This window comes from Oryctolagus cuniculus, chromosome 21 (genome assembly GCF_051225735.1).
Source record: "Oryctolagus cuniculus isolate XC-2025 breed Fujian yellow rabbit chromosome 21, ASM5122573v1, whole genome shotgun sequence".
Classification (NCBI taxonomy): Eukaryota; Metazoa; Chordata; class Mammalia; order Lagomorpha; family Leporidae; genus Oryctolagus; species Oryctolagus cuniculus.
In genome coordinates, this window is record NC_142887.1 from 2,480,755 (window position 1) to 2,495,486 (window position 14,732).

The following is a 14,732-nucleotide window of genomic DNA, read 5'->3' on the forward strand; positions in this document are numbered from 1 at the left end:
ATGGCATACTGCTGTTCTTTCACAGTGCAAACATTTTCCCAGAGGCTATTAACGTCAGATTTTGTTGCACCTGCATACTTCCCACAAGTTTCTTTTCTGTTTGATTTTAGCTTTCTCATTTAGAAGCTATCCTATCATAGCTGGCTTATTGCTCATGATTAAAGGGTGTATACTAGATTGGAAGTGAAAATTGAGGATGGGGCTCACTGACTTGGCTTTCACTATACAGTAAAGACCACTGTACAGTGTTCATATCTTTATGCTCTGTGCTTATACAGATCAGATTCCCCAGGGTGTGTTCTTCTAGCCTCTACATGGAGGGTGAAGTCCTGACTGCTGAATGCAGTTCCTTGGGGAAATCTTCAACATGTGTGTGTTCATCAATCCACTTCTCAGCACAAACCCTTGCATTGTTAGGCTGGAGACTTGGTTGCCTTCATCTCCCATTCCCCTGTATCCCTCCCCCAAGGCACATAGTTCCAGTGAAGAACTGCTGAGCTTCTGAACATCTTGAGGCAGAGCATGTTATTTTCAGTTATCTCCTTGGCCAGTGTAGGGTCCAACTTTTCTGGGTCTACTGACTATACATTCACCTTCTGCTTCCACAGTTTTCCACACTTTTGCTTCCTCTGACTCCATTTTTCAAATTTAATCGTTTAAAAAATTCTTGCATATTTTTCATGAAGTTTGTGGCATACAGCAAAATTATGTGATCAAGCTACTGTGTTACCCCCAAAATCACTCTCCCCAAATACACACATGGTTTTTGTTTTGGTCTATGTAACATTATTGAAGGAAATAAATTAATTACTAGCAGACTTGTTAGTTGATACTCATCCATTGAGAACTTGCATCATTCATTCAGTGCTGTCTTAAACAATGTATTGGAAGATAGATTAACTAATAGTTCCAAGCCTCCTAACAATTTAAATGAAAATCACAAATTGTTGGAGACCCTATTTTGGAATACAAAGGGTGTTTGACTTGCAAGTTCTATTCCCTGTAGAACAAAAACAGGTCATTCCTTTACTTGTATGCATAAAATACACCACATTTTTTGTTCTGCTGATGCTATAAATTCAATATCAGTTCTCCAGCTGCATCAGTGATGAGCATAAAGTACATCATTTAACCTCATATTTCTAACAGTGGAAGGCTTAAATAAGAATGGATGCTGCTATAATAATGCTGCTCCCTTTGATGTGACAACTGAGCATCTGTCTCCACCCTCTCAGATTTCTTCAGCATGTTAGAGTAGTGAAGAATGATTTTAGACTCACAACCAAGTTAGAGTGAAGACATTTGCCACATAATACACATGCTTCACTTTTTTTTAACTTTTTTTTTAACTTTTATTTAATGAATATAAATTTCCAAAGTACGATTTATGGATTACAATGGCTTCCCCCCCATACCATCCCTCCCACCCACTACCCTCCCCTTTCCCACTCCCTCTCCCCTTCCATTCACATCAAGATTCATTTTCAATTATCTTAATATACAGAAGATCAGTTTAGCATACATTAAGTAAGGATTTCAACAGTTTGTTCCCACACAGAAACATAAAGTGAAAAATAATAGATGATTTTTTTAAATGATGATGAAATCAGATCAGACCTATTGTCATGTTTAATCCCATTGAGAGTCAAGTTGGGAGTTGATAATTTCTTTTTTTTTTTTTTTTTTTACAGAGGATCAGTTTAGTATGCATTAAGTAAAGATTTCAACAGTTTGCACCCCCATAGAAACACAAAGTGAAATATATTGTTTGAGTACTCGTTATAGCATTAAGTCTCAATGTACAGCACATTAAGGACAGAGATCCTACATGAGGAGTAAGTGCACAGTGACTCCTGTTGTTGACTTTACAAATTGACACTCCTGTTTATGGCATCAGTAATCTCCCTATGCTCCAGTCATGAGTTTCCAAGGCTATGGAAGCCCCTTGAGTTCTCCGATTCTTATCTTGTTTAGACAAGGTCATAGTCAACATGCTTCACTTTTTAAAATAAATTCTGAATCTTGGGAATCTGTTCAGTTGCAACTACCTTGCAGTTTATTTTTTTTAAAGATTTATTTATTTATTTGAAAGTCAGAATTACACAAAGATAAAGAGAGACACAGAGAGAGAAATCTTCCATCCACTGGTTCACTCCCCAATTGGCTGCAATAGCTGGACTGCTTTCCCAGGCTATACCAGAGAGCTGGATCAAAAGTGGAGTGGCCGGGAGTTGAACCAGCACCCATATGGGATGCCAGCACTGCAGGCGATGGCTTTACCTACTATGCCACAGTGCCAGCCCCTACCTTACAGTTTCAAAAGCAGCTATTGTCCAAAGCTGGAAGAACAAAGTATTCTCAGATGAACATATCAATGAATGAAGGGAGTTAAAAAAATTTTTTAGAAGATGAGATCTGATAGGGAAGCCACCAGATAAGAAAATCAAAAAAGAAACAGTAATTTAAGTTTACTTCAGCTATATGCAGATTATTCTGAATTTAAGGTAGCATCAGATGGCATACTTCTGAGTCCATTCCCAAGGTATTCTGTTGTATTTATCTCTGTTTTATAGATTTGTGCAATCTCTAGCACTAGGGGTTTGTCTGGATTTGGATCACATAGCAGTGAACAAATGGATAAAAGAACTTTAGAAATTATTAAAGCATTAGACCACTGTGATCTTAGAATATCGCGACAAATGCTGCCATTACTGTTAACATTTGGATAATAAATTCTTGTTGTAAATGCAACATTAAGTGATTTGAAGGGGGTAGTCTGTAGGAAAATGAATTGCCAAAAAGAATACACTGTCATGATATGAGCTGTCCCATAATTGTGACTTGCTAGTGAAGCACATCATCCCAAACTGGACCTGCAGAACATCGTGCCAGAAGGTCATGGGCCAAATCACTGAATTCCTTATTAATCCATTTCAGTGCTATAGTCTGTGCTTTCAGTCTGGTTCCTCTCTCTCAGTGTGTGCTCAGAAGTCTGGCTAAAACTTTTGATTATCCAGGCAGCAGGGAAGGATTGTCTCTTGGTCTCACATTGGCTCTGCCAAACACAGGCGTCTCTTCACTGCTGTGTATCAGTCCACTGACGAGGCTGTCACAAGCATGGGACGAAGCTAAGGATAGCAGGGGACACTTTATTGCCCACATGCAGGGCTTAGCAAATCTGAGCCACCCCCCAATGCATTTTTTTTAAAAAATATTCAGGATATGTAAGTCTGTTTCCATTTATGTGAGAAAAAGATGAATCCATACAGAGATGGAGACATAGAAACAAGGCTGCTTTTACTTTTCATTTTTAATACTTTCATACTAATTGGTTTTTAATTTAAAAGTCATAGCTGTGAATAATTTGTAAAGACCTTGTCTAAAATGAAATCTTTTAAAGATCCAGTTTAGAGATTAGCATTGTAGTGTAGCAGGTTAAGCCTTTGCCTGTGATGCTGACACTTCGTATGAGCACCAGTTCAAATCCCAGATGCTCCACTTCCAACCTGGTCCCCTACTAGTGCACATGGAAAAGCACCAAAGGATGGCCCAAGTGCTCAGACCCTTGTGACTTATAGGGGAGATACAGATGGAATTCCATGCTCCTGGCTTTTTCCTGATCCATGTTCAGTCATTGCAGTCACTTGAGAAGTGAACCAGCAGATGGAAAAACTCTCTCTCTCTCTGCAATTCTACCTTTCAAATATATACACATATATCTTTTAAAATATCTGGTTTAAAAATATTTTAAAAGAGAGCATGGTACAGCTGAAATGAACCTCTTGGAATCTGTTACCCTCTCTAGCTCCTCTCAATGGCACCAGAGGCCCCACTACTACAATTTGCAAGTTCACAGCTGCATATGTGGCTTCAGAGCCCTTAGAAGTCCTCCATGCACCTAGGCCATAGGCCGTCTACTGCTGCGGAGAGATCCCACCTAGATCTTAATTGCTCATCCAGAGAAAAAGAATCAGATAAGTGTTAACAGTCACAGAAGGGAGGGTGGTTGCAGGAGCGAATTTTGAGAATTGTTTTCCACAGGTTAGTATCGAAATAAAAAGCTAGGCAACAATTTACTAAGAGGCAGAAACATTTATTTGACAAAAGCATCTGGTCCAAGAGAAGACGAGGCAGAGTGCCTGAGCAGGACACTGGCTTTCAGGAAGTGCCCAGGGTTTTAAGGCATTACTTTTTTTTTCCAATTGGATCATTCTGGGAAGTGTCCATTGGTCAGGGGTTTCACATATGAATGTTGATTAGCTTGGGGCTCACAGAGATTGTGTGGGTCTCCTGGAGACAGGCTGTGTTCTCCTTAGAAGCTCAAACCCCTTTTCTGCTAGCTCGGGGTGAAAGATTGCAACCACACTGAAAGTGTGATTTAAAGCTGCAAGGTCACACATGCATCATGAGAAGCTATTAGTGGGGGAGATGCCAGCTGGTCTGGAAACAAGCTTTCCAGTGACAGATGGCAGTCCACTTGTGAATGAATTCTACCTACATCTGAGGGACTCACAGACCCCCAAGCCCCACTGGACAGCCTCAATAAAGCCCCATTTGTTCTTAAATTGCCTCTGACCAGACAACCTCCTTCCACTTAGCAAGCCTCCCCTGTCTGCCTTCTCACCTCTACTCATTTCCCCTAGTTTAGACACACAATTATGAGACATTCTGGCTCACTGAAGCCTTGAACATGTCTGTTTGGCTGACTCATGTGTCATATAACCAAAGCTGCTCTGATCCTGGTCCTGTGGAGCATCATTTCCTTGACCAAAAATTTATATGTGGCAGAAGAATCCAATCATTCAAGTAATTAGGCTCCAATTCTGACCCACTAATGACTAGCAAATTACTTGAATGATGTAACTCAGCTTCCTTATTTACAAAGTGGGGTGAGAATGGTAAATGCTTTCTAGCCTTCCGAGAGGACTGGGGAGGTGATATATGTAAGTGTCTGCTGAGCATCTATGTTATATCACAATTTTAGGTCTGATAGAAATAGAAGGCATCGAAGTCAGGATGCCTCTGTCATGGAGTTTGAGGTTTAGTGAGAAAGACACAATTCAGTTTTCTGAAAAGAAATGTCAACCAACAAAGGGTAAGAAATAACAAATGATTGCACACTTGGTTCAGTGTGTGACAAGTAAATATTTGGTGCATTTTCAAACTAAGATATGCACCTGAAAGTTCTTAGGCAAACAGGAGGTTAGTAGCCAAAACAGCTGAAGCAAATGCTGGGAAGATTGTAATCCTGTAGTTACTCAGCCAAGGGGGAATCGGAGTAAGAACCTGCATGCTAGGAAACAAATAGCTTGCTGTAAAACATGCTGAGTGTGCTGTCCCACCAGGCACCCCATCTTGCAAGACCATTCATAGTCTCCCCTCTCAATGCACTTCCTGTGTCTTGAGTGGAAAGGTGAGGCTGTTTCTCACAACTTGAGGGCTCATCTGGGATCTCTGTGCCTGCATGGAGTGGGGGCTCTAATAGAGGGGGAGACACATCCCATCCAATTGCATGTGGCCTACTCTATCTGGGTGCCCCATCTCACTCCAGAAGTCTGAGACTTGTTATTTGGAGGACAGCAGAGGTGCCACAGAAAACAAAAAGCAGGTACTGCAGCAACCAAACAACCTCACATGTGAGCCGAGTAGGAAAAATTAGAGTCTAAGTATTGCATTGGTAGTTGGGCATTTTTGGAGGTCAAGCATATGTCACTGACACATATCCCAAGTATGAGGCAAGTGTGGAGTCCTGGTCTACAGTTTCATTCTCCTTCAAGGAAAACAGCTGGACATGGGCCAGTTGGATCCCAAGATGTGAAGGAAACCTCCACTACAGAGGTTTGAGCTCAAGAAAAATTTGGGGTGGTGTTCAAGAAAGCTCCCTTATGGGAGACTGAATACACATGTCCAAGGAATCTCCATTATGGGACATTGGGCACACAGGAAAACTCAGACACAGAGATCAAACTGGGAAATAAAAATTCCAGGTCTAGGGAAAGGAGAACTGAGGAGGCTCCCTCTGACATTTCCCTGGATAGTCTACTGGGGAGAAATTTGGTGTCCTGGGGGAACACCTCTCAGACCAGGAACAAAGAAAAGCAAAACAACGATTAAGTGTTGATGCTTTATTTGACTTAAAGATCCAATTTATGAACTCTCAGTCTTTTGATCCAAGTTTGGCTCAGATGAAGATTAAATATACCAAGCTCTAGTATTCTTAATTTTGTAATTAAGAGCTGGCTTGATAGGCCAAAGAAATGCAAAAGATAAAGAGAAGCAGAGAAATTTTTCAAAAGAGTAAAAATAAAAGGCAAAATTCATGATTTGCACTGTAGAAGAGAGACAGTTAAAAAGAGAGATTAGATCAGAATACTCCTTGCAAAAGATGGGGAAATCCCAAATTTCAACAAATAACTAGGAGTGAAATACAGAAGGGAATTCCTAAAACTGTAAATGGATGTTATAGAACCAGGAGTAACAGAAGGAGGGATTCCAGATTCCAATATTTACCATGAAGCTTTACTGAAGCCTCAAATCTATTTGGCCAGGTGTTAGGAAAGTTCTGGGGAGTTCCAACCTTCCACAGAGACTCAATTGCTACAATATGTAGGTGATCTTCTTTTTAAAGATTTATTTATTTATTTATTGGAAAGTCAGAGTTACACAGGAGCGGAAGAGACAGAGATCTTCCATCCATTGGCTCACTCCCTGAATAGCTTTAATGGCCAGGGCTGGGCTAGGTGCAAGGAACTTCTTGATTTCCCACATGAGTGTAGAGGCCTAAGGACTTAGGCCATCTCCTGTTGCTTCCCAGGCATATTAACAAGGAGTTGGTTCAGAAATGGAGCAGCTGGGACCCACACAGGTATCCATTTGGGATGCTGGTATTTCAGGTGGCAGCCTAATCCATTATACCACAATTCCAGCCCTGAATGCTTCCTTTTTCAAAGGTGTGACAGACCGTTGGATTATTCTAATTAATAAGTAGACAGAATCCAGTGTGTACATTAATCAGAGAAAAAGAGAACTTGGCAGATTGCTTCTTTCCAATTATTAAACCACAAATATGTATAGCATCTCCACAGTAAGGATGTCTTATATTTACTAAGCATTAGATGTTCAGTCACTGCATGCCATATCTTGACTAGTCCCCAGTTAAAGCTTTCTGGTTCTTGTGGATGCTCCCAGCTATCCCTAGAAAGATCTCAAAACCTTCCCACTCACCTTTATCTCAGGCCAATAGCTTTCTTGGCCTATTCAACATGAACATATTAAATGCCCTATACTATGGAATTCAACATCTACTGATTAAGGGATGGCATTGTGCTTTATCAGGTAAAGTCACTGCCAGTGACACTAGCATCCCATATAGGTGCTGGTTGAAGTCTTGACTGTGCCATTTCTGACCCAGCTCCTTGCTAATGCTCCCAGGGAAGCAATGGAAGATGACCCAAGTGCTTGGACCCATGTGGGAGACCCAGAAGAAGCTCCTGTCTCCTGGCTTCAGTGTGACCAGCCCTGGCCATCATCTCTGCCTTTCAAACAAAACAAATCTTCTTTAAAATTTACCAATTTTAGACTTTTACTAATTATAGGTTATAGTGTGAAGCAATTTACTGTTATGATTTATAGTAGTATGAAATCTGTGAAATGATCAGCCCAAAGATCTCGGGGAACACTTTGATGCTAAAATTATCGTGGGTGAATAAAGGAATTCAATGGACTACAAATAACTGTAGATTATCATTTTATTTTTCTAAGTTATTTAGAGTCAACCCTCTGTGAAAACCATGAAACAGCCTATAACTTCTAGTCTAAATCTATCTCTCTGGCATTCATGATCAGAGGGAGTTCCCCAGAAGTTCTGCAAAGGAGAAAAGATGGTTAATTTATTAAGCACTTCTCATTCTTTTTTTTTTTTTTTTGACAGGCAGAGTTAGACAGAGAGAGACAGAGAGACAGAGAGAAAGCTCTTCCTTCCGTTGGTTCACCCACCAAATGGCCACTATGGTTGGTGCACTGTGCTGATCTGAAGCCAGGAGCCAGGTGCTTCCTCCTGGTCTCCCATGCAGGTGCAGGGCCCAAGCACTTGGGCCATCCTCCACTGCCTTCCCAGGCCACAGCAGAGAGCTGGACCAGAAGAGGAGCAACTGGGACAGAACTGGAGCCCCAACTGGGACTAGAACCTGGAGTGCCAGCACCACAGGTGGAGGATTAGGCTAGTGAGCCATGGCACCGGTCACTTCTCATTCTTAAAGTCATAAGGCCCTTGCTATTTCCTATATAATGCAGTCACATTAGAAAGTATCAAGGGGGGTTGGTGCCATAACTCACTTGGTTAATCCTCCACCTGCAGTGCCAGCATCTCATATGGGTGCTGAGTTCTAGTCCTGGTTGCTCCTCTTCCTGTCCACCTCTCTGTTGTGGCCCAGGAGGGCAATGGAGGATGGCCCATGTGCTTGGGCCCCTGCAACCGCATGGGAGAACGGGAGAACAGGAAGAAGCACCTGGCTCCTGGCTACAGATTGGCACGGCGCCAGCCATGGTGGCCATTTGGGGAGTGAACCAATGGAAGGAAGACCTCTCTCTCTCTCTCTCTCTCTCTCTCTCTCTCTCTCACTTTCTATAACTCTACCTGTCAAATAAATTAAAAAAATAAGAAAGTATCAAGGAAGGTGGCCAAGATGTAATAGATAAGATACCTTATGATAAAAAAGTAAGAAAACATATGAGGCAACTTCAAAAATCACATACAAATATAAATGTTATTTGTTTACATAAGCTCCATGAAGTTCCAGACATTTTTAAAACAATGATACTTGGCATTTAGTTCATTTGCAAACAATTGTGTCTCCTAGTAATTTGACCATGTCAATGCAGGGTTTTACATTATTAACTAAAGAAAACTGAATGTTCTTTAAAGATTTTTAAGATTCTAGTACAGGGGCTGGTGCTGTGGTGCAGTGGGTTAAAGCCCTGGCCTGCAGTGCCAGTATCCCATATGGGTGCCATTTCAAGTCCTAGCTCCTTGCTCTGCTTCTGATCCAGCTCCCTGCTAATGTGCCTGAGAAAGTATCAGAGTGCTTAAGACCCTGACCCCATTTTGGAGACACAGAAGAAGCTCCTGGTTCCTGGCTTTGGCCTACTCATCCCCGGTCATTGCAATTATTTGGGGAGTGACCCAATGGATGAAAGACCTCACTCTCTCTCTCTCTCTCTCTCTCCCTCTCCTTCTCTCTCTCTCTGTGTGTATGTGTCTGCCTTTCTCTGTAAATCATTCAAATAAATAAAGTGAATCTTTACAAAAAAGATTATAGAACAAAAATAAGTCAGAATAGGCCAAATGAGGTGTGTAATATAGATGCATAACTACTTCCTGTAGAAATAGTTACAAAATTGTTCTTGTTTGATGAAAGAAATGAAGAAACATTGTCATGATGAAGGACTGCCTAGTGAAGATTGCCTACATGTTTTCCTGCTAAAGCTTTGGCTGACTTTCTTGAAGCTCTTTCCAAGTAAGTGATGTAAGCATGCTCAATGATCATTCTCCAGAAATACAACAAGCAAAACTCCTTGAGCATCTGAAAAACCATTTTCATGACATTTACTCTTGATAAATCTGTTTTGTCTAAACCATTTCCCACTCTGGTTAGCCATTTTTTCATTGGGTTTTGTCTTCCGGATCATTTTGCTAAGTCTATATTTCATCTCCTCTTAAAAATTCTTCCAAGAAATACTTCAGGGACTACTGAAATTTTCCATAGAAAATTCTACTGTTGTCTGAAGTTGATCTAGGTGCATCAAGTTTAGAACTCATCAAAGAGTGTTTGCTCCATTTGAGCTTTTTTTTAAACTTTTATCGAATAAATATAAATTTCAAAAGTAAAACTTTTGTCTTTTTGTTTTTTTTCAACTTTTAATAAATATAAATTTCCAAAGTACATCCTTTGAATTATAGTGGCTTTCCCCCCCATAACCTCCCTCCCACCCACAACCATCCTATCTCCCACTCCCTCTCCCATCCCATCCTTAATCAAGATTCATTTTCAATTATCTGTACATACCGAAGATCAACTTAGTATATACTAGGTAAAGATTGCAACAGTTTGCATCCACATAGATACACAAAGTATAAAGTACTGTTTAAGTACTAGTTTTACCATTAATTCACATAGTACAACACATTAAGGACAGAGATCCTACAAGGTAAGTGTACAGTGACTCCTGTTGTTGATTTAACAATTGACACTCTTATTTATGACATCAGTAATTACTTGAGGCTCTTGTCATGAGCTGCCAAGGCTATGGAAGCCTCTTGAGTTCACAAACTCCAACTTTATGTAGACAAGGCCATAATCAAAGTGGAAGTTCCTTCCCTCCCTTCAGAGAAAGGCATCTCTTTCTCTGATGGCCTGTTCTTTCCACAGGAATCTCACTCACAGAGATCTTTCATTTAGGTCATTTTTTCCACAGTGTCTTGGCTTTCCAGTGTCTTGGCCTGAGAAATTCTCATGGGCTTTTTAGTCGGATCTGAATGCCTTAAGGGCTGATTCAGAGGCCAGAGTGTTGTTTAGGGCATTTGCCATTCTATGAGTCTGCTGTGTATCTCACTTCCCATGTTGGATCATTTTCTCCTTTTTAATTTTATCAGCTATTATTAGTAGACATTAGTCTTGTTTATGTGATCCCTTTGACACTTAATCCTATCTTTATGATCAATTATGAACTTAAACTGATCACTTTGACAAGTAAGATGGCATTGGTACATGCCACCTTGATGAGATTGATTTGGAATCCCCTGGAACATTTCTAGCTCTACCATTAGGGACAAGTCTGAGTGAGCATGTGCTGAACTGTACATCTCCTCCCTCTCTTATTCCCACTCTTATATTTAACAGGGATCACTTTTCAGTTAAATTTAAATACCTAAGAATAATTGTGTATTAATTAAGGAGTTCAACCAATGATATTAAGTAGAACAAAAAAATACTAAAAGGAATAAAATAGTAAGTTGTTCCTTGACAGGACAAGGACTGATCAAGTCATTGTTTCTCATAGTGTCCATTTCACTTCAACAGGTTTCCTTTTAGGTGCTCAGTTGTCACTGATCAGGGAGAACATATGATATTTGTCCCTTTGGGACTGGTTTATTTCACTCAGCATGATGTTTTCCAGATTCCTCCATTTTGTTGCAAATGACCAGATTTCATTTTTTTACTGTTGTATAGTATTCTATAGAGTACATATCCTGTAATTTCTTTATCCAGTCTTCTGTTGATGAGCATTTAGATTGATTCCATGTCTATTGTGTATTGAGCTGCAATAAACATTGAGGTGCAGACAGCTCTTTTATTTGCCAATTAAATTTCCTTTGGGTAAATTCCAAGGAGTGGGATGGCTGGGTCATGTGGTAAGGCTATATTCAGGTTTCTGAGGAATCTTCTATTTGAGATTTTGAGCCAGAATTGTGAAACATGAATCAGATATCTGCAGTGTTGGCCATTGTTTCTTTTTTTATTTTTTATTTTTTTTTATTTTTTGCCAGGCAGAGTTAGACAGTGAGAGAGAGAGAAATAGAGAGAGAGTTATAGACAGTGAGAGAGGTATTCCTTCTATCGGTTCACTCCCCTAATGGCCACTACGGCTGGCGCTGTGCCGATCTGAAGCCAGAAACCAGGTACTTCCTCCTGGTCTCCCATGTGGGTGCAGGGACCCAAGCACTTGGCCATCCTTTGTTGCCCTCCTGGGCCATAGCTGAGAGCTGGACTGGAAGAGGAGCAACCAGGACTAGTACCCGGTGCCCCAATCGGGACTAGAACCTGGGGTGCTGACACCACAGATGGAGGATTAGCCAAGTGAGCCATGGCCCTGGCTGGCCATTTTTTCTAATGTTGATCATCAGTACCCTTTGATTAAGTCATAATCAAGGTGAGGTTTTTCCACAAATTGATATAGATGATCTGACATTGTAGGGTTCACATTCAACATTGTCTTTTTCCTTCTTAAAACAATTAATTCTTTTGTAAATTGCTGATTCCTTTGAGGTATTGTCCCCATACACTTTTTTTTTAACAAATGATCAGTGATTTCACCATTCTTAAACCCAAGATTTACCATCAATTTGATATTTATTTTTGCTCAAGCTTAGCAGAATTTGTGTTGCTCTGATAGGGGCTTTTTCCTAATTGATGTCTATTCTTGTTAGTGCTTCAAACTATATCCTTTTAAGACATATCATAACAATGTAGGGTAGACACCAAAACATCTTCAAACAGAGGCACTCACAGGACCCTGGCAGTTTATGAAATAGAAAAGTTCTAAAACCAAGTCTAAAATTTATTTTTGAAATCCATCAGAAGAATCAAATCTCCTTCAACTGTACAATGACACTATTTTAACGTAAATAGCAGTAACCTTTACTTAAAATATTTTAGTATGTTGACTCTAGAGAAACCATAAGACATGCAATTAAACTTTTAAAACATAAGGTTGACATTTCAACCCATCATAGAACATATTGTTGCTTTCAATAAAGCCATGTGAAATTAAAGAGAGCTCTTCAAAGCACCAAACATCTAAATACACATGTATTTTTTGGAACTGATTTTTGAAATTATTCACATCAATTATTCTCATAAATATTCTACAAAGTGTGTCTGGACTTATAGAACATTTACAGTTTGTGAAGGATGGATGTTATTTGAAGATTTCTGATGGGCATGTTGTATTTTCCCAACTAGACAGAAATAAAGTTTAATACCTCCTCTTATGTGCTCATCAGTCCCACTATTTGTTAAGCATCTGGCACAGTACTAGATACATAATAATGGTGCTAAAAATGTACATTTTTCATTACTAAATACTGTACAAGTGTTTTATTTACCTTCACAGCTGTTCACATGAATGAGGAAACCGGCCATACAGCCAGCAAATGGCAGAGCTAGAATTCCCACACAGTTTATGTGATTCCCAAGCCCTTGAGCCCATGCCCACATTGCACTGGTGCCCAGTAAGTGACTCACCTCCTTCCAATTTCCTCCTCTCTATCTTCAAAATGGATTCTTGTGTTCTGGTCATCACTGACATAGTTATCCAAACTAATGCTGAAAGGGCATCCTGTGACTTCATGTCAAAATGAAATAGATAAACACTTTTATATTCAATCTTCAATTCTCATAACAGTTTTCCAGCAGTCCCACTTCTAGAGATGTAGCTAAAGTATATACTCACACAAAAATAAAAAATAAAAATGCTCAAACTGTACTTAGTAATGCCTACTACAGCATTGCTTGCAAAGAAAATGACTGGAAATGACCTAAATGCCCATGACTAAGAGACTGGCAAAATATTTTTTCAATGCAAAACTATGTGGTCCTAGAAAATAATAAGATAGAGATGTGTGTATGGCTGTGGTAACAACTGTAACAAATATTGCATCAAAAAGAAAAGAATATTATATGGAATACAACATCACTATTGATTAGTTAAGCTACATAAAATCTATACAGTAAATTTTATAGATAAAATCTGTAACAGTAAGTCATTTTGAATGTATTTCCCAATTTATCTTCCTTTACCAATAAAACTGCTTCTGTCTCTGAACTTGTACTCAGCACTTAGATTAAGACCTAGCAGCAAAGTTGAGACAGGGGAAGATTAGCCATAGTAGAAGTCCATAGCAGACAGGAAGGAAATGAAAGCCTCACCTCAGGGTTGAGGGACTGTGGGAGGAAGAGAGAGCTGTTGAGTTGGCAGAGGGTTGGATGTGTATGATGAAAACTCTGCCTCCCAGGAGGCTCTTGCTCCTTTTCTGACTGACTTGAAGACACTGTCTCTCATGGCCTGTGGCACACTGCACATACGAGGTGTGCTGAGACAAACAGCCCAGTTTGGTGGGCAAGTTCTCCCTAGCCGCAGGATGGCAAGGGGGCGTTTAGGTCCCTATGTCTCTTGAGTGCTCAGTTTCTCAGGGCATCTTCCAAGGATGGGGTGTGGGGAAAGATGAGGCAAAGGATCATCCAGCCCTGTCACAGGGAACTGCAGCTGAGCCAGGCTAGACCCAGCCAGGGGAGCACAGCCTCAGGTATACTGGCATCAGGCTTTAAAAGCAGACACCGGTAGGCTGACCAAAGGCACAAAATATGGCCATACCCATCCCACAGGCACAACTAAGAGCCAGGTTAAGTTCCTCATGGGGCTGTATTGAGAAGGAGTGCTAAAGGATGGAGCAGTCTCTGGAAAGGCATTGAGTCAAAGTGCCTAGTGAGGGAGCACTAACAAGAAAAAAGACAGCCTATCAGAGTAAACAGAGAGCTGCAGTTTGTATATCCATATGTAGGGAATGAGTCAATCTGTGGCCCACTACCCACAAGTACCTTGAACAAAATTTCAAGAATACTTAGGTCACTTCTAGGAAGTGGGACTGGAGGTCAAAAGATGTGAAAGGAGGGAAATTTTAGTACATAAGCAGAGAATTTTTAAAAAGAGATTTGTTTATTTATTTGAAAAGCAAAGGTACAGAGAGGGAGAGATATCTACCAGCCAGGGTTCACACTCCAAATGGTCATAATGGCTGCAGCTGGGCCTATCCAAAGCCAGGATCCAGGTGTCCCACATGCAGGGGCCCAAGTACTTGGAACATCTGCTGTTTTCCCAGGTGCATTAGCAGGGGCCTTGATAGGAAGTAGAATAGCCAGTACTGGAACCAGATCCCATACAGAATACCAGCATCA

The 14,732-nt window shown here is 40.4% G+C and overlaps 1 pseudogene; it reads right to left on the minus strand.

Moving 5' to 3' along the window:
* Nucleotides 1–2,510: 2,510 nt before the first annotated feature.
* LOC127489582 (ubiquitin-conjugating enzyme E2 D3 pseudogene) lies at nucleotides 2,511–13,086 on the minus strand (annotated as a pseudogene).
* Between the last annotated feature and the right edge of the window lie 1,646 nt (nucleotides 13,087–14,732).